Raw genomic sequence first — 22454 nt, forward strand, 5'->3', positions numbered from 1 at the left:
TCCTTCCTTCCTCCCTTCCTCCCTTCCTCCTTTCTTCCCTCCTTCCCTTCCTCTTTCTCTCTCTCCTTTTCTTTGTTTTTTTTTTTTTTGGGGGGGGGTTATCTTTGCGGTATTCATACAGATGGATGTGATGGAATATCATAATTGTTTTAATTTGTAAAATCACTTTTGAGATCTAACATTGATAGATTTTTCTTTCATCCCTTTCTTCAATATCTTACATAGGATTGTGAAATTTGATTGAATTGAACTCTCTTTACTCTAGATACTATTTCTTAGAATATTGTAGAAACTAGTGGATTTTAGAAATGAACAGTAGGATTTAGGTGAAACCAGGGAGAAAATACAGTGAAGATAACAATTTCAAATGGAGAACACACAGTTTTCATTTTTAGATGCCAGGGAATCCTTAAAGGAACTTTGTGTAATGTGAAATTCAGATGATATGTCTGCTATATCCTTACTTCAGAAATATGCTGTCTTCCTCTCTTTGAACAGATTCATCATCAACAAAATTGTCAAACAAGTAAGTAGAAATGGCAGGGAGTTAAATACAGGTTTTCACTAGATAGCATCATTTTTTGATTGAGCAGAGCTATGAGATACAAAAGGGAAACTGGAGAAGACTTCCTGTATTAGTAATTTAGGCCAACAAGTCTCACCAAATCAAAACCTTCACACGCTCTGGTTCCAATTATGAAGAGTTTCTATGATAATTTACCAACCATCAATTGAACTTGTCTCTACGCAGTTCAAATATTACAAAATATGGCCTTGACTAAGTTTTGATATTTATTTCCCCATCACATCAAGAGACCAGGGCAAGAAACACTACTGAAATAAAACATAATCAAGATAAAAATGAATAGTAAAACAAGATAAAATCATCTAAACACATATAACCAGTGAAATGCTAAATTAAATCCAGTCACTGAAAAAATTGGAATGAAGGTTTTCTGAATTTGGGGAGTTTAAAATAGGAAGAAAATTTGATTAGTTTTTCCCACCCATTTCAACCACCTCATTTGGCAGCAAATACTCCTCCAAATAAGTCCCTACATGGTAACTTAGTGTCCATAGTAGAAAGAAAAAAAATGAAGTCTATGTACAAGATTTATGTATCTAAGATGAATTTTTACACAATAATCTTTAAAACTGTCTGAAAGTGGAACTGGTACATCAGTACCAAATCTTCATTAATATTAAGGCAATGATGTAGCAACTCCCCAGCTTGGTTGGAGTGATGGCAAATACATATGCATTTGTTGTTAAGTCATTCAGTCATGTCCAACTCCTTGTTGGAATATGTCACACCAATACTGTCCATGGGGTTTTCTTGGTAAGGAAACTGGAGTGGTTTGTCATTTCTTTCTCTGGAAGCAAACAGACTAAATAACTTGCTCAGGATCAAATTTGAACTCCATGGCTTCCTAAGGCTAGGCCTAGAATTTTATTCTCTCTAACTGCCACATATATATACATCCATTTATCCAAAAATGACTTCTCAATGGTGATTTTTTTTTTAAGGAAAATTTCAGTCTTTGTTGTGTTAAAGAGATATCCACTCCTTTTCAAGGATTCCAGGTAGTGACTGATAGATATGAAATTCCCTTAGTATGAAATATACTTTGGGATATTTGAGTTCTGGAATTTACTACAAGGATATGGAAAGTCTTATTCATGATATCAATATTACTGGGATGCTAAGGCCCAGATGGACATTCTTATGGAGTTATAATTGTGAAAAGAAAACTTTTTATCTGAAAACAAGAAAACATTCCTACAGAATACTTGTTAAATTAGAGAAATATGGATCCTCTATAGGAGTTTTTCCTGTTAGCCAACTTTGGTATTGTAACCTTGCTCTATTTCCTTAGAATGAGAATCAAAGACTTTCCTCTCTTCCCTCAATGCAGATGCTCATATATTTCTCTTCCCCCTTACCCCTTGCTCAGCATTGCATTCTTGAAATATTACTTCATACCCTTAGATGAAGAGAAAATTTCACTTGATACAATTTGATTAAGTACCTACTCTGTTCTCTCTGTATAAAAAGAGAGTTCCTTCCCTCATGAGCTCACAATCTAATTTTTACATAATTCTGTTAATGTAGAAAATTGTGATAGATGTTCATAAAGGAAGATTGGCATATGTATTAGCAAAAATCCTGAATAGCAAATGCTTCCTTATATACATTATTATCAAAACATTAAATTGCTGGGATCATTTCTTATGGAAAGCATTTTAGCAGTTTTGCTGGCTCTTCCATGAATCTGATTTCATCCTTTTTTCCCCAAGAGCAGTTTGGGAAATAAGTCCCTTTAAGATTGCCATCACTTAGACAAAGTCACATTTCTTTCTCTGCAACCAGAAAGAGGGAGTTGAAGCCTTCAGTGCAAGCACTGCTTGTTTTCTAATTCTTATAAATGCCAGTAGTTTACCAGCTAGGTAGTGTAGTGGTTGGAGTGCCAGCCTGGAGTCAGGAAGAACTGAGTTCAAATCTGGCCTCAGATACCTACTGGCTGTGTGCCCTGGGCAAAACTGTTTGCATCAGTTTCCTTATCTGTAAAATGAGAGGGAGAAGAAAGCAGCAAACACATCAGTATCTTAGCCAAGAAAACTCCAAATGAAGTCATGAAGAGCCAGACATGCTTGAACACCAGCTACAGTCTCAAATACAGCTCCTAGCCTGGCTTTCTGTGACCCTGTTTAGTACTTTTGGTTATAATCCTCTCCATACATACTTTTATTATTATTATATAGTTTTGTTATCCACAGAGACCTTTATTACTCTTTAATCTTGTGACTGTCCTCCATCCATACCATTGAAACAATCTTTCTATGCAATAGGCATATAAGACTCCTTAGGAATATTGAACTCTTTGTAGGAATTCTCTGATAATCTTAGAAATGTAATCTCTCTATCTTACCTCGACCATGCCTTTAAATATCTAGATGGTATAGTATGTTTATTAAGTGATGGGGAAATCAATCTAATAGATACATGATATTGGGGAATTGAAAATTATGTAGAATGACATCTTGCATTCTCTATATTGAATGATTTCCCTAACTTATATAACACAAATTCAAATTTCTTGACATTGACATATTATATATATATATATATATGTATATATATATATATATATATATATATATGTATATATATATGTATAAATAATCATGCCTCTATATGTTGAATTATATGATGGAGTTTCTAAAATTTGCACTCGATAGGAATCAAATAATTTTAGACATGGAAAAAGTCTTTGATATCAGATAAGTCATTATTTTATGAACAAGGCAATTGAAACCAATACAGATTAAAATATTGCTAGAGAGCTAGCTTGAAGTAGTCAAGATTAGTTCCCCAGTCTACTGACTCCTACTTTAGTGATTTTTCCATTATGCCATATTATTCTTTCTATTTCTAGGATTTAGAAAGGTAATCTATGTATGTCATTGCAATGCACTCAAACAAAAGTATTCCACCAGGTTTTCTCTAATGGTATAGAAATGATCCAGATGCTGAATCAGGGGAATCAGACTTTCGCTTTCTACCTCTAAATGGGGTCAAATTTTTTTTCTTTACTGATTTGGCATATAAATGACATAATAATGCTGTTTATTTTTTTAATTTTATGAGCAGAGAAGCATACAAGATCTTGAATAGATTCTCTGTAGGGAACTTGTGTCATGAGGTACAAGTGCATGTGCCTTAGGCGTCTGCCTTAGGCAGTTTGGAAGAAGAAGGAACCTTTAGGAAAGAATAGTATCTATGTAGTCACTGTTTGCCTGGCCCTCAACCTGGCTATTCTGTCTAAATAGAACTTAATGGGAAAATAGATCTATTCATACTTTTCCAATGAGTATCAATAGAGAGTGCTCAAGCAGAGGCCTAGACCAGAGCAAATCTGGAGGAATGCATATTGTCTCCTTTCCCTACTTGTAGATGATGATAATTGTGCCTATTGCTATATGTTTAGTTAAAATATTTTACTGAGCTTTGTGTTTATAAATCTGCTTAAAGAATTGAAGAATGTTAATAGTTAAAAAAAAAAAAAACTTCAAAGCTCATCTACTCTAATCTTTATGACATTCTTGGCAAGTGATTATTCAGCCATTGCTTGAATTATAATGGACTGAATCTCACCACCTATCAAGGTAGGCTTTTATATTTTTCTATAATTGTAATTCTTAAATCTGTGATTTTTACCACTATTGTTCACTACTTGTTAAGTAAATTCCCTCCATGAATGCAGGTCAGCACCCTCTCTGCAACTGATAATTTTAGTTTCCTAAAGCACTGAGAGGTTAAGTGATTTGTTCAGAGTCACACAGCTGGACATGAATCCACATCTTCCCGATCCTAAAGCCAGCCATCTTTCCCCAAGGCCACATTGCATTTATCTTTAATTGAGGACAATTTTCTCTCCTCAGTTTTCCTCATTCCTCCTAGTTTAGCTTGTGAGGTCAAACAGAAAAGTTGAATCCTTCCACACAGCCTTACTTTAAGTTCTTCAGTTACTTTAAGACAGCTTTCTTGACTTTTCTAAATATTCTCTTCTGCAGGCTTTGCATCCGTAATTCTTTCAATCAGTTGCCTTGTGTTATGAGAATTGGGTGACGGTGGACACTAAATAGCACAGTAAGCTGTCACATGGGAGGTGCTAGTCTTCCTTAAGATTCACCTGTAGCTCCAAGAAATTGCAGTGGCCAAACTACAACTGTGACTCTGAGAAATTGTAAAGGCCACTATCACTATTACCTCAGTAAACTATCTCCACCGAGGGGTTGAATCAGATTGAGGGTAACCGACAGGGATAAAACCTATCCATGGGTTAGGGGAATGTCTACCCAAAGCATATGACAACTTACAGGTAATGAGAAGATGAGAATGATTTGATTCGATGGCCACAAAGGTGGTTGAAGCAGGTATGCTTATAGCTTGGTTAGACATTGAGACACCAAGGTTATCCACTGCATTCCAGGCTATTGCCAGTCACCCTCACTTTTGTCTTACCACTGGATTTCCATGTCTCTGGAAGAGAGATTGAGACTGATGACTTTGTGAAACTCTGTTGTACTTAAATCCAATTCATGTGCAAGATATTACTAAATGTCATTGATCCTTTTCAAAAAAAAGGAGAAACAACAATAACTTATAACAAATTAGAAGCCTTCACTCATTTTGGATTTTGGTAAAGAAGTCTAACCTCCTTCTTTGGAGATCTTTACTATCAGTAATTTTTCAATATATAAAACATTGGATCATAGATTTAGGGGTGAAAGAAACCTGATGTGTCATCTTGTTAAGTTCTTTCTCTTTATTCTTCTAAGACCAAATGACTCAAAGTTATAACAGACAGAAAACAGTTAAATTTGAAACAAATTTTTCTGATTCCAAATCTAGTCTTCTTTACAGAATACCATTGTACCTATCATTGGAGGATTTCCTGTATCTGATTATCTTATCCTCTGCCAGTGTCTTTTACCACTTCAGAGGCTCCTTCAAACTTTCCCTCTTTTTTGAATCACAGTATATTATGGAAAGATGCTGGAACTCAGGATTAAAGACTACCTGTGAGATTTACTTGGTAGGCAGATCATTTGAATTTTCTAGCATCTCATTTCTTCATCTACATCATTCTCAGTGTCAGTGGACATCCCCATAACTTTGTCCTGGACCACTTTCTCTTTTTCTTTTATATTCTCTCATTTGGGGAATGTCATTAGTTTCCATCTACTCAGTGATGGTCACCTCTGTGAAGTTGATTCCTAGATTTATATAACCAGATCAAGTCACTCACCTGAGTACCAGTTCTGCATCATAAATTGCCTTTTAGACATCTCATAGTAGATGAATAACACTATCTTCCTGGTCACCTTGGTTCACACCCTTGAGGATATTTTAGACTTCTCACTCAAACACATGTATGAAATCTATTTTCCAATCTTGTCATTTCTACCTTCACAACTTCTTTTATTAACATTCTCTTGGTCAATACTCCAATTCAGGCCCTCATTATCTCTTGTCTGGAAGATTCTAGCAATCTTCTAATTGATTCATCTGTCTCAGGTCTCCCCCCCAAAAAAAATCTTCAATTCAGTCATCCAAATTTTTTTTCTAAAGCACAAGTCTGATCATGTTATCTCCTTATGCAATAATCTCCAGGAGATCCCTATTATCTCAAGATCAATATCATCTCCTCCTTTTAGCACTCAAAATACTTCATATTTTTTCCTCTTCCTATTTTTCCAGTTTTCTTTCACTTTATTATCCCCTTCATACTCGTGGTCTAATAACATTGACCTATTTAATTCTTCTCATTTACAACATTCTGGTTTCCCGTTCCTTGTAAATGAGCTGGCTGTCTTCCATTCCTGGAATGCTCTCCCTAATCACTTCTACTACCTGTCTTCTTTGGATTTCAAGAATCTATTTAAATCTCAGCTTCTCTTAGGAGAGCTTCTCCAGTATAATTTCACTTTATGACTTTTCTCTGAGATTATTTTCCATTTATGCTATGTATACTTGTATATATCTATACTTATATAGATGTAGACAGATATAGATATAGGTTATTGATATTTATTTCTCCCCTTAGAATGAACTCTTCAAGCTCAAAGGCAGGGACAGAAATTTTGCTTTTTTTTGCACTCCTAGTACGTAGCAGAGTAATTGGTATATAACAAGTGCTTAATAAATGCTTGTTAACCAACCGACGTAGTCATCATAAGAATTGGGATAATAACACCCTGACCTCCTACTTTATAAGGTTTCTGTGAGACAAACAAGGCATTATACACAAGTGACATTATTATAGATGGTAGCTCTATTTAACTGATACACTAGCCAACCTGTGCTCTGGTTAGAATTAAGAGGCAGAAGGAACAACATGAGCCACTTACTGTTACAGAATGAGATGATGTTTATTGTAGTTTACAAAGGAACTAGTAGGTATACTGACAGTGCCTTCATTAGTGAACATTTGGGACTTTGCTTTGGGAGCTCAACAGTTATGCTGTACTATGGCTCCCAAGTTTCCAATTATTCAGGTCATGGTGGGTTCTATCAATATATAACTGGGAATTTGTAGTGGCAGTCAGGACCAATACTTTAAGTGCTGAATGACTAAAGATCTCCTTCAGGGAAGAGCATTTTATATTCCTGAGAGACTAAATAGAAAAGAACTGAAACAGCTCTCAGTACTTCTCCTCCCTCCTACCCTCAGCTTAAGATCCACTGAGGCTAATTCCTACAGGTTGGAAGGAAATAACCAAGGTTTATGACTCTAGTTGGAGGATTTAATCTCTATTTCATGGTAAAATCTTCCCTCACTGACCTTGTACAAGACACATGTATAAAGGGAGAAACAAAGGAAATAGGATTTGGGAGACATTGATTCCTGGAGGCTAAAACCTTAAGGAGAAAAGGAAAAAAAAAGAAATAACTGTCTTTTCTCTATTGCAGTGGAGCAGGAAAGGATTAATGGTATATACCTGTCATACTGGTGGCTATGGAGTCAATGGGACAGTCTTTTTGTCTTCCTCAGAATCCATCTTGTTTTAAATCATGTATCATCATGAAGTATGAAAGAGTCATTATTGCTATTTCATTGAGTCATTGAGAAAATCAGGACAAGAAACCCTTGTCAAAGTTTCCAAAATTCAAGTATAAAAAACAGCTTATTACTTCTCAAAGGATGCACGTGCACACACACACACACACACACACACACACAGATTTGACATTCAGACATACATGCATGTTCAGTAGTTCTCTTTAACAATCCCTAACTTGTAGTTTGTGTCCCTTGAAAGTATATACTTCAAGTTCAAGGTATTATATAGTATTATTCCACTAAAACTGTAGTTTGAGACCCAGTACTATATTTACCTTTAATAATATGCCATAGGACATGTTTAGTTTTTTTTTAAGGCTTTAATGAAATAGTGTAGTAAGACAAATAGCAACCAGTTTCTCCCCAAATATTCCCCAGTATACTTTCTTAGAAATACCCATAGTATTAGTGGAAAGAGATAAAATATGTATGAGTTACATGGAAGAAGCACATATGTAGGGAACATGTGTGGCGAGGTCCAGTGTGGAGAGCCACTTAATACTTCCCTGGACTCTAATGTCTTTCAGTGAGTCCATAGAGTTGTTCCCATTGGAATGACTTCTTATTAGTTTCTATAGTCTATGCTATAAACATCTCAAAAGTTCAGGATTTCCTAGTTTTTAAATCCACACTTTCTTCTAGTTTCTTAGGTTGATGAATAAGTATGACAACATTTAGGGAGACAACACTAAATATGGAGGAAAGGTCATTTTCTCAGCTCTATCCTATTCCTAGGCTTTTTTTTTTTTTTTATAAAGAAATAGATCCAACCTAAAGTTCTGAGCATCTCTGAGACACTCCCTTACACGCATATATATTTTTTGTTAGATAGGATCTTTGGATTACAAATCTAGTTCTAGAAAGAACTTTAGAGATCATCTAATCCAATCCCCTACTTTTGCAGGTGAGGAAAATAAGCTTTAGGTCAGAAAGTGACTTGTCTGAAGTCAAAGTGGATTAAATAACATAGCAGAGATTTGGACACAGGTATTTTAACTTCAAATTCAGTGAAATTTTCACTAAAGCAGTGAAAATTTTGTTCTAACCCAATTCCTTACTTTTTCACTATTAATAGTCATCTAGCCAGAAATTTCTATTCTAAATATAAAATCTTTTTTGCTTTTTATTGTAGAAGGTAGGAAGTACTCCTCCTCTTTGTTTATTCATCCATTTATCCTGTCATCCATCCATTCATCTATCCATCCATCCATCCATCCACTAAGCTCATATGTTATCTTTGACTAGAGAAGATAGTACCCCAATGACACAAGTAAATAATTAGTAAAAATTATCTGCAGATGTCACAGGCCAGTTATTTGGAAAGAATATAAATAGTGGAGCTTGATTTTGGATAATGATGAAATTTGAGGAAGGAAGACACTGTGAATAATCACCAATTTTTTGTTTATTTCTAAGTTGGCCTTTGTGATCGTGTGTGTGTGTGTGTGTGTGTGTGTGTGTGTGTGTTTTAAGCACAGTGATGAAATATATCTCTCTTTGATCAAAGGAGTGAATCTTTATCTGCATAATATGCTATAGAAAAATTAAGAGGTATTTCAAGTTTTCTTAGGACAAAAAACAAAATTGAATACTTCATGAATACAAAGCACTATGGAATCATTAAATAATGTGGACTTGACAGTATAATAATGAAGTCCTCATATGATAACTATGTCTGTCTGTTTGTACAAATACCTATTCTATTTGCTAGTCTGTTAAGTGACACAAAGTCATTATTGATTGTTTGAGTTGAAGCTATAACAACATTGCTAGAGAATAAATTCTTTGTTATTGAGTCATTTTTCAGTTGTGTCTGACTCTTCATGATCCCATGTGGGATTTTCTTGGAAAATATACTGGATTAGTTTATCTTTTCCTTTTCCAGTTTACTTAATAGATGAGGAAACTGAGGCAAGTGGAATTAAGACTTGCCCAGAGTCACATAGTTAATAAGTTTATGTGAGGCTAGATTTGAATTCAGTAATATGAAGCTTCCTGACTTCAGGACCAACATTCTATCCACTGTGCTACCTAGCTGTCCATACACATTCTAGTTAAATACCAAGCAATAATAATTAGATCTTCAAAATCAGGGTCATAATTTAATAATTAAAGAAATATCTTAAAGAATAAAACTACATAAAATTTCTAATAGTAGAAGTAATAAAATATTTATAGAATTTAAAAATGTATAGTTTCATATATCATTTTTCCTTCCTGACCTCCTATGATATGTATTGTGTCAACCAGTCATTTCACACTTATCAAATATTATCCTTTGTTTTTCTTTATCTCTTTAGATAATTACTCTTCCCTCATCTTCCACTCCCATTGGATTGTAAATCTCTTGAGGGCAGGGAATGTGTCTTTTACAAGGAAAGATTGGTTAGCGATCTCTGATGGACTTTACAGATTCCTCCATTCATGAGATACAGATTTGTCATTTTCATGAGATTCATGAGATTTGTCTGAAGAGGATAAAGACATATTTGTGCCCCTAGTTCTTCTAGAAAACTTCTAGAACTCTTTTCATTGGTTATAAGTTGTTGGAACTGTCTCTCAGATTATTGGCAATTCAGAGTCAAGGGAAACTTGTCAGAAGTTATTCTTTCTTCAGTTGTACAATAATTTATTAAGACATCAGACAAAATTTAGTGAAGTAAGACTTTCATTTTATGGGAGGAGGGAGAATTCCCTTCTCTTTCTTTCCTATAATAGTTATGAGGCTGTACAGTAGAAGCTATGGAGATGGGAGACAATGCTTAGGAGCATTCAAGATAAATATTCTGAACTACTAATCTTCTGTAAATAGAATGATGGAGATATTTTGATATTAAGAACATTGTTCTGGACTAATTTCCTATGAAGTAAAGGGTTTTTAATTTTTTAATTTCCTTTGGCGGTATGGTTTTAAAATCTAGTCTTTCTAGAGAAAGCAGTTTTTGGGGAAGTTAGAGCACTGGCTCTGGAATCAGGAAGACTTGAGTTCAAATGTGACCTCAGGCACTTCATACTTATTAGCTGTGTGATCCTGGATAAGTCTCTTTACCTGAATTGCTTCTCAAAAAACAACAACAAAAACAAGCAACAGAGAAGGGAAGTTTCCTGAGCAGTACTAGTGTGGGTAACCTCAAGTTCAAGAGTTTCTGATTTTACCTGTTTAGTCACAAGTCTCCAGAGGAAGATTTCCTTAACAGCTTGCTTTTGAGAGAAGGAAAGCTGTTTCTAACAGATTACATTAAACCAAAATCCTTGGGCCACATCATTAGGATAATGTAAGGAAATCTGAATCTTGTCCACTCTTCTGCTTTTGCTATAAGTTGTTTGGACAGTGCAGGTTGGATGTGAAGGAAAATGTGTCTTTAGAAACCCCTAAATATGGATTATTCTCTTCTGGAGAAACTTAAATGGTTTCTATAAATGTTTTATTTTTGACATATTGACTTATAGATTCTTATGGATCTTTATGGATTATTTGTGGATAACATAATGGCTATCCCTAATCCAATATCCAATATATGAATTATATATATATGAAAATATATGAATATGTGAATATATATACATATATATAATGTTTATATGGAATTGGGGACATAGTTATCCAAATTTGGAGGAAACCTAAACATATCTTGTTTCCCTTGTGAGGAAATTGGAATAGTATATAAAGGTAACACTAAGGTATTAAATTTAGACATTTCTAGGGTATTTGATTTTTAATAAAAAAAACTTCTATTAAGAAACACATTTTTAATAGTGGAAGTTATGGCACTGGTACAAATAGTGGTGAAGACATTTTTGGACAAGCTTTATTGTCATGCTTTAAGTGATTCTATAGGGAGAAAAGAGACATGAAATGTGGTACATTATGTTTTGAATAGAGGGCAAGGGAAGAAGTCATCTATGTAGAGTCATTTCTGGCTCTGTCAGGATATAATAGAAAGTACACTGTGTTGAAACTTGAGGCTTGAGTCCTGGCATTTGTAATGTTCTGATTAGCTTTCTGGAGGTCTTGGGACCAGCCTTGATTTCAACAGAGTAATCACCATGAGAATAGTCAGGAATAAAGTCCAAAGTCTTTATTTTCTCCTTCACATTCTGTCTCCTTTGCCTGGGGCTGGGCTAGCTTTCTGAGGGATCTTCAAATGGGCCTTAGTCTCAGTGGAGAAGTGAAGGAGGACAGGCCAGCCACCAAGAGGATCTCTGTCTTTAAGTCTCTTTGAGTCCTCCTTTAGATTTGACTCTGACCTCTTAAATACTCTATTACAATTAAACCTATTCATCACACTGAGTATAAGCCAATCATTATATCACTAGGAAGCCATTATTTGTTGTGAGATTAAATCAATCATACTGAACTAGAGAACTATTAATCACCATGCTAAACTAGATAAGCATTGTCTTATCAATTCCATTGAGTTAACACCTTGTTGTAAGAATCCTTGCCTTAAGTATATTTATTTATTTTTATTTTTTTATTTTATTTAATAATAACTTTATATTGACAGAATCCATGTCAGGGTAATTTTTTTACAACATTATCCCTTGCACTCGTTTCTGTTCCGATTTTTCCCCTCCCTACCTCCACCCCCTCCCCTAGATGGCAAGCAGTCCTATATATGTTAGATATGTTGCAGTATATCCTAGATACAATATATATTTGCAGAACCGAACAGTTCTCCTGTTACACAGGGAGAATTGGATTCAGAAGGTAAAAATAACCTGGGAAGAAAAACAAAGATGCAGATAGTTCACATTCGTTTCCCAGTGTTCTTTCTTTGGGTGTAGCTGCTTCTGTCCATCATTTATCAATTGAAACTCAGTTAGGTCTCTGTCAAAGAAATCCACTTCCATCAGAATATATCCTCATACAATATTGTTGTCGAAGTGTATAATGATCTCCTGGTTCTGCTCATTTCACTTAGCATCAGTTCATGTAAGTCTCTCCAAGCTTCTCTGTATTCATCCTGCTGGTCATTCCTTACAGAGCAATAATATTCCATAACATTCATATACCACAATTTACCCAGCCATTCTCCAATTGATGGGCATCCATTCAATTTCCAGTTTCTAGCCACTACAAACAGGGCTGCCACAAACATTTTGGCACATACAGGTCCCTTTCCCTTCTTTAGTATTTCTTTGGGATGTAAACCCAGTAGTAACACTGCTGAATCAAAGGGTATGCACAGTTTGATGACTTTTTGGGCATAATTCCAGATTATTCTCCAGAATGGTTGGATTCGTTTACAACTCCACCAACAATGCATCAGTGTCCCAGTTTTCCCGCATCCCCTCCGCCTTAAGTATATTTCTCCAGAGTTCTGGCCCATTACAGGCATGCCAAAAAATTAACGTTGTGACATGGATTATCTACTTAGTTTCCCTTGGTGGGTACCACAGTAGAAATGCCCTGGTCATTTAGGAAATAGCATGTAGGCTCTGGGTCTGAGAGATCAAGGATTAAGTTTAAAAATGGCAGTGAGCAATCAGGAAAAGATTTGACTTAAGAAAATGAGAGTTGTCTTTCAGAATTTGAAATGTTGGTTCCTGGAAGGACTAGATTCATTTCGCTGAGCCCCACAGGGAAGAAGGAGGAATAATTGGTGGACATGTAGTAAATGAAGCAAAATTAAGCTTCAAAATTAAGAAACAATTTTCTAACATTTAGGTTTTTTTAATTGGAATGTGCTGCCTCTGGAAGTAGTGAGTTATTCCCATCTGGAGGTCTTGGTACAAAAATTGGATAACTATTTCTTGGGTACATTATAGAGGTGATTTTTGTTCAGGCATGGATTAGCCTAGATAATCACTTTTAAGTCTTTGAACCTATTAATTTGTATCTCTTGAAAAGTGTGGTGGAGATTTCCCAAAGCTACTTTGTTCTGTCATATTTTTTCCTTCAACCATTTCTTTTGCTAGGTTCTTCTAGTGTTTGGTTCTGGATCCTGAGGCAGGAGTGTCAAAAGTGAATTGTGACTATCCACGAGGACAGAAGAAAGGCCTACAAACTTTGAGACCAGGATGAAGTAGTGCATCTCAATAATACTAGAGTGAAAATTGATAACATATTTATAGCATAGAGGTTATTGAGATCAACTGTGCTCAGAAAATAATTTAAGAGTAAAGAAAACAAGGTACATTTCCAATTTGGTGAATTTCAAAAGTTGAATTCCAGGTATTAATAACTATTCATTGCTTAATACGTTATTCATTTCAGAGTGTTTAAATTTTAGTGGGAGCATCCTAAAAGTCAGAGGGAATTCACTAATCATAGCTGTCAGAGTCAATGATTTCATACTCTCTTTTTGCTAGGATATATATTTATCCAGAATACAAGTCCTTAACCTTTATGTGGACTCCTTTGGGATTGTAGTAAAACCTTTGGAGCACTTCTGAGAAGAATATCTTTATAACATATAAAATAAAATGAAATTTGTAAGATTACAAAAAAAATCACTCACATTGAAATAGTCATCCAGAATTTTTTTTAAAGATCCCAGATCCCAGGTTAAGAATCTCTATGTTATAGTGTTTGTCACCATATTGCCTTCTCCTCTCTTCCCTTCTCTCATAACTCTCTGTAGCTGGATTCTGATTCAAAATATCATGTCATTTCATATGGGTTTGTCTAACACCATAGTGTTAGACAAGCTTCTAGGAGAAAAAAGTGACTAATGTCATGACATGACTAAATCAGAAAGATATAGAGGAAAAAAGTTGCTGATGAATAAAGTATAAAGCGAGTCTTTTTTATGGCAAGTTTCATTATTTTTCTTTTGAAATTGTGATGAAGGAAGGGGTTACCTATCCTAAATACTCCTTCAGTAAAATAATTCACATGTAGGCACTGAAACAAGCATCTCTTTCCCTATCTGAAATTCTGCCTATGGTCAAAAAGCCAGACAAAATCTAGGAAAGGTGCAAAGAGAGTTTAGAGCCCACAACTACTTAATAGCATTCTCCACATCACTGCCAGAATCATCTTCTTAAAGCTATGACCAACTTATCATTCCATCATCAAGAATCATCTCTTTTGCAAACTCCTCAGTTAGAAATAAAATCTTTGCAATCTGGATCTGGCCAAGATTATTTCATATTACTGTCAATTTCACATGCTCTATATTCCAATCAATCTGGCTGACTTGCTATTCACTGGACTTCTTTATTCCATGTAGGAGCCATTAAATAAGTAGTACTCATTTCTACAATGAACAATTTTCCATAACTGTCTCTTTGGATAATTTTGCCTCCTTAAAGAAACAACTCAGGTGCCACTAATTAAGGGAAATTTTTTAATGATCTCCTTAGTTTTTCTCTGCCTTCTCAACTATCTTGTAGCTTTTCTTTGAGGCAGGTAGGTAGTGTAGTGAATAGAACACTGGCCATAGTCAAGAAGACTGGCCTGAGTTAAATCCAGTGTCAGATATTTACTGACTCTGTGATCCTGAGGAAGTCATTAAACTTCTGTCTGCCTTAGTTTCTTCTGTATAATGGGGATACCTATGAGGTTAAAATGAGACAAGATTTGTGAGTGCTTTATAAACTTTAAAGTATTTTATAATATATATGTATTTATAAAATTGATAATATTAATTATATAGACACAATATGATTATAATGGTAATTTTAATTATAATGACACAATATAATTAATACTATAAATAAAATAATTAATAATAAGATTATATCCTCTTAGGAAGAATAAAAGTTCCTCAAGGATAGAGACTTTTTTTGGTTTTTGTGTCCCCTAGCCCTTCACAAAGTTTGCAGACAATACTTAATAAGGCAGACATACTTAACAGATGTTGAATTGAATATGAAACTGACCATGATATATAAACAGACTGAGACCCTGACTGCAATTGTGAATTGTTTATGAACCCAAATCCTTCAATTATGGGCAAAATGAAAGGAAAAAGTGATTTCTAGAAATATGCACTTTTATAGATAGAAAACAATAGTAGTAGATAGATCACTCTGATGTGCAGCAGTCAGTAGAAGGATGATAGACTTTAATCCAAAGTAATGTGCCACGTGGGTAGTTAAAAGAAAGGTCTGCAGTGAAAGGTCCTGTAAATAGGAGCTGTCATTTACTGAAGGAAAAACAGCATGGAAGGGATAGAATAATTCTATTGCACAAGGATGGAGGTTTTTCTTCTATTGCACAATGGCGATGGTTTTTCTTCTCATCATCGATGACTAATAGATTCAGAAAAAAAGAATGAAATTTTCAGTTTAGTCACATAGGACCTAACATATAAACCTACCTAATGTATATTAAGGCAACAAGAAGTGATGCAAATTGCAAGGCGATTCTTCCAAGTGCCAATTGGGAGTGCTACCAGACAAGCAATTAGCTTATCATTTTATGCTTATCACAGAATCTTAAATTTAGAAGAAATTCTTGACAATATCTAATCCAATCTCCTTATGATTGCCTATGATCCCTAGTATTCTGCCTTGATAAATGTATGTTACTCAATAATGCTACTTGCTAATGGATTCAGTGTTATCACAGATTCTTCTCTCTTTATTCTCTTGTTTTCTTTATAAATCTTTGAATCTTGAAGCAAAAAAAAAAAAAAGATTTGGAGACATAACATTTGGCAAATATGCTAATCTATGTGATGCAATCTGTCATTAGAATGTACAACTTATAAGATAATATTCTAGTAATTACACAAATGGATAAAATCTTTCTCACCATGTTCAGGGAATGACATTGATAAATCTGTTTCTTTTGAATCCAATATAATTATACATATTTTCAAAATAGGCACCATCATAACATGACTCTGTTGCTTATACAAATGGATAGAAAAATATAAATATTTTTAAAAGTTATAATATATATATGCACACATGTAATATTTCAAAATGATATATTGTAGTACTATAAGACACTGCTTTTGGAGTTGGAAGAGGTATCTTTATCTGTCTCCTTTGGATTTAGGATCAGATGAAATTATGAAGAAAGGAAAGGAAAATATATGATGGACAGAAGTGGGAGACATTGTAGGTGCTGGCAATTCTAAGTGGGGATGTCAATATTGGGGCTGAGTTCTATTTTCTTAGGAGCAGGAATAAAAACTCAGAAAATCAGCTTGTTCTGGAATGAATTCTTCATGACTATCTTTAACAAATTATTGCTTATTAGTCCTCAATAGAAGGGTAATGAGAGTCATAAACAAAAAAAAATGTCCAGTTGTTAGAGCTATGGGTTCTTGAAGCCAAACCCAAGAAGCACTAAATTGAACCGAAAAGCAGGAAGTAGGTGTGAACTTTATGAGCTGTGTAAATATTTCTGCTTCAGATATGTTCTCTATAGACAAAATATTATTTTATAGTGTCTTAATATTTTCAATAGTTCTTCAATGTTTTATGGGATAATACAATCCATTTACATTAAAAGTTACAAATATTTACTCCTGAGAAATTTTTATCCAGAAACACAGGCAGACAGACAGTATTTATATGTAAATGCACATATACATATATATGCACATATGTATATACATATATTTTGCATATACATATGTGATTGATATAGTATTTGTTGTTAGCTATTTTTCAGTCTTATTAAGCTCTTTGTGACCACATTTGGCATTTTCTTAACAAAGACATTAGATTGGTTCTGTCATGTATAGATGACAAACTAAGGCAAATAGGGGTAAGTGATTTTCCCGGGATCATAAATTACATTTGGGTCTGATTTAAACTTAAAAAGTTGTGTCTTTATAATTTCAGATCAGATATTTTATCCATTCCGTCTTAACCACCCTTTAATTCAACAGGTTTGGAATATTAATAATACTCACATTTTCCCTTCAAATTCCACCTCATTTATTCTATTGTTTGCAAGGCAGTATTGTAATTTCCAGTGCCTATGTTTCTGTTTACTTCATGGTTTCTGCTATTCTGTGTTGTAGGAGAAAAAAATAGTTTGCAATGATTGTTTGTTATTTCCAATACTTTAATGAATAATGTCTTGTTCTTGTTTTTCTATTCCTCTATGATCTCCAGTATTCTAGCCTTAAAAAAAAAAAAAAAAAACAAACAAAAAAACCTGTCTTTATTAAAACTATTGATTTATTAATTTTTATGGCTATTTCTAAACTATTGATTTTATCACCATCTTGATCTAATTTTTTATTAATTTTTTCATTTAATTTATTCAGCATTGCCATGGTTTACTTTATTGTAAGTTTAGAAAATTCTATTTTTTTTTCCTGGCCCTACTGTTTTACCATATTTTTTCTTCTGGTTACTTTTCTTTAGCTTCTTCAATATAAATTTGTGTGTGTATATGAACTTTACTTTCATCACTTTTTGATTATCTAACAATGTTTTAAAATAATTTCTTTCATAGATTTCAGATAGTTTTGCTTTTTTGTGGGACCCCTTGCTGTTTTTAGGGAGATAATGGACTCTCTTGTGAGATTTCTCTATCACTATCCTGCCATGGATCTGCATGTTTAACTTTTAGAAACTGAAAAAAAAATTTAGATAGATAAGAAGAATTTGCTAACAAAAGAAATCCTTTTGTAAGTCTTTTGTAAAGAAAATTAAAAATTAAAAAATGTGTAATTATAGATTTTATAGAATGGATTTTCTTTGAAGTAAAATATGTCCAAATCAATATCTTTTTCATTTTGTGACTAGAAGAAAATATTTTGTTTTCATTTTCCAATAAGGTTTGAAACAATATAAATAGTTTGTGAGCTTATTATACAAACTGAGCATTTTGTTTTACAGTGAAAAGAAAACTAATCTGGGAGTCTGGACACTTAGCTTTTAATCCAGATACTGCCAATGGTTACATACATTGAGCAAATTATTCAATCTCTTTGGTAATAATAATCATCTCTGAAAATAAGAGAATAGAACTAAAAAAATAATTCTCTCACATTTCTAAAATTTGATATTTTACAAGTTGTAATAGGAGGCAAATTTAGCCTTTGCTTAGGAAGCATTTAATGATTGCTTAACTGTTTTGTCACAATATAGATATAGGAGAAAGATACTTGTAATTTGTCAGAAGACACTGATTCTCATGGGAAATTTGTGATTAACTATTATGTGACCTTGATTCAGTAGCTATTTTGTTTCTTCTGAGCTTCAGTTTCCTTACCTTAAAAATTATGATAATTATGAATTTTAAATATATTGTTGGCTATTTTAGTTATAAGTTATGGGACTCCAATATGGAGTCACTTAGAATAAATGGACCTAATGATCATAAATATATAAGCTGTACTTTGCTTTTGTCTTGATTCATTTTGACCCTTTATCAAAAGTGTAATTGATTATAGCTCTTAATTGGGCAAAGCTCCCAGTTGGCTGCAGAGTTAGGCACTGACACTCATTTCTATGCACTCAGATTATGAATTCAGACCCACATCTATTTTATGTGCCAGTTAGGAAACTCCCTCACCTGACTCTGGAATCAGTAACCAATTTGGGGAATTTCTCTACCACACTTGTGTTTGATTAGAAATGTTCCTTCCTATATCTGGCATTAATTATATATATTTTAACTAAGTCCATATTTAAGGTATTCATACTCTACTCTGAGTGTACAGTTTTACTGAAATCTCTATCTTTGTTGCCATATTGTGTGTGTGTAGTGTGCTGTTGTTTTTGATATTTTTTTGTAGCGTTCATGGTTTCACTAGCGTTCTGTAGATCAACTCTTTCTTTTTTATTTTATTTGTTTTTAGTTAAAATTTTAATATATTTAAAAATTTTAATAATAGCTTTTAAGTTTCAAAATACATGCAAAAATAGTTTACAACATTCACCCCTGTAAAACCTTGTGTTCCAAGTTTTCTCCCTTCCTTCTCTTTACCTTCTCCCCTATATGACAAACAATACAATATATGTTAAACATATACAATTCTTCTATACATAGTTCTACATTTAACATGCTGCACAAAACAAATATCAAAAAAGGAAAAATGAGAAAGAAAGAAAAAAAGTAAGCAGACAACAACAAAAAGGTACAAATTCTGTGTCATGATTCATGTTCAGTTTTCATAGTCTTCTTTCTGTTTGGAGATGGCTCTCTCTATCACAAATCTATGGAATTGGCCTAAATCACCTCATTTAGCATCAGTTCATGTAAGTCTCTGCAGACTTTTCTGAAATCATCCTACTCATCATTTCTTATAAAACAATAAAAACATTCCATAACATTCACATACCATAATTTATTAAGCCATTTCTCAACTAATGGACATCCACTCAGTTTCCAGGCTGCTACAAACATTTTTGACTGTGAGTACCTTTTCCTTTTTTAATAGAGAGCAATTCTTTGTAAATTTTCCAGTCTGGGTCTTAGCTCTTATCCCAAACATGAGGTCAAATGAAGCAAAATAAAATAGTTTTTATCAGATCACATCTCAGTTTTCTTCTAGGTATAATATAAATCTGAATAATTTGTATTTTTCCATTGCAAGTATTACATTATTTACATATATATTTTGCCTTCTCTTTAGGATGTAAATATACTTCCCTCTAGGAAGTGCTGTATTTTTCAGTTCTATTTTTATGCCTCTGACAGTGATCAGCAGATGCTATCCACATGGTGAATGTTTATAAAATATTGATTAATGACTGATTGAAGTTACTAAAGAAACAAAAAAAAATCTTTAATGTACAATGGATAAAAATGTGCCCTTAGCTGTGTGTTCCAGGCCCTGAACAAGTTTGTTTTCTTTAAATAGAGTTTTCTCAAGCTTTAACAATTATAATCATAATCATAGATGCTATTTGTAGAGGCCAGTAGCATAGTGAATTAATAGTTGGTCTTGCTTGGAATCAGATGCCTGGGCTTAGGTCTCACCTGTCATATATTATCTCTGTGTCTCTGGAGAAATCACTTAATTTTTGTTTTCTTGACAGTTCCCTAAGCCTTGAAGTTGAAGAGAAGGTGCTATCCTGCATTGAGAGAGGGAGTTTTCTGTCACTGAGATCATGGATCCAGGCCCTACCCTTATCTTAATTATTTATGAAATTTATGTAGTAATTTCATTTTTGCCAAGTTATTTTTATGTATGTTATATGGAGTATTTTGGAATATAGCTGTGGTATTGTGGATTGGAATATTGCTGTAGGCCATTGTTATCTTTATTTTCTACATGTAGAAACTAGCATTCACAGAGTTTTCTATGATCAAAGCAGCAAGAAGTATTAGTGGTCGAATAGGAGTGCAGGATATCCTAAAATTGGTTCACTGCTCTATCTACCATTCTATTTCCAATGGCTGTTCACATAATACTTTCAAAAATTTAAAAGGCCCTTATTATTTTGAATTCTCTAGAAAAAGATAACACAATTAATATATATATTCCCTGCATATTTGGGATGCCTGGGGTCCATTTTAGAGTGGAGTTAGCAATCTATTGTCTTATTTATATGGGATTGTTAGTGAAAATAAGGTAATTTATATAACAACTTTTTGAGAATGCCCTGGAACATGGTATATAATTATTAAATCTAAAAGTATAGGGGATGATGGTTGCTAGAAATTTTACTTCTCTGTGATAGTTTTAAAACCTCCAAAGTAGGAGCAGCTAGGTGGCACAGTGGATAGAGCATCCTCCCTGAAGTCAGGAGGACTTGAGTTAAAATCTGGTCTCAGACACTTAACACTTCCTAGTTCTATGACCCTGGGTAAGTCACTACCCTCCCCCCAAAAAAAACCCTCCAAAGTAGATTTTATATACTCAATATTAAATACCTTCTTATTACATATTATTTAGGGTTATGATAAGGCAGTGGTGCAGGTGAAAGATTGCTGGACCTGAAATCAGGAAGACCTGAATTTAAATCTGCCCTTGGATATTAGTTATATGATTCTGGGTAAGTCATTTAGCCATCTTTTTAACTCAGTTTCTTCATCTGCAAAATGAGAATAATAAAAACAACCGCACTGAAGAATTGTTGTGAGGATAAAATTTTTAAAAAATGCAAAATACTTAGCTCAGCAATTTGGAACTATGCCCTAAAGGCTATAAAACTGTGTATATCCTTTGATCTAACAGTGCTACTACTAGTCTGTATCCCAAAGAGATGATAAAAGAGGAAAAAAGATCCATGTGTGCAAGGGGCACATTTTGTAGGGAAAGGAACTGGAAATTGAATGGATGCCCATCAGTTGAGGAATGGCTGAATAAGTTATGGCATGCAAATGTAATAGAATATTATTGTTGTATAAGAAATGATGAGCAGGCTGATTTAAGAAAATCCTGGAAACACTTACATGAAGTGATGCTGAATGAAATGAGCAGCAGGAGAATATTGTACACAGTAAGAGCAACATTATATGATGAACAACTATGATAAATATGCCTCTTGTCAGGAATGTTGTGATTTAAGGCAAATCCAATAAACTTGGTATGGAAAATGCCATTCACATCCAGGAAGAAAACTATGGAGACCGAATGTCGATAGAAGAATAGTATTTTTACCTTGTTTCCTTTTTCTTTCTTTTATTTTCCTCCTTTGACTGATTTTTCTTGCATAACAGGACAAATATGGAAATATGTTTAAAAGCACTGTACATATTTGACACGTCAGACTGCTTGCTGTGTCAGGGTAATGTAAGGTAAGGTAAGGGAGGACGGGAAAAATTTGGAACAGTAAGTCTTACAAAATTTATTGTTGAAAACTATCTTTACATATATTTGAAAAAATAAAATACTATCGAGTGAAAAAAGTACTTAGCTTAGTACTTGACATGTAGTAGTAAGCACTATTTAAATGTTTATTCCTTCCAAAATCTTTTAGTATACTTGTTTTATAAAAAGTGCCCAAGGAAAA

This window comes from Antechinus flavipes, chromosome 5 (assembly GCF_016432865.1).
Source record: "Antechinus flavipes isolate AdamAnt ecotype Samford, QLD, Australia chromosome 5, AdamAnt_v2, whole genome shotgun sequence".
Classification (NCBI taxonomy): domain Eukaryota; kingdom Metazoa; phylum Chordata; class Mammalia; order Dasyuromorphia; family Dasyuridae; genus Antechinus; species Antechinus flavipes.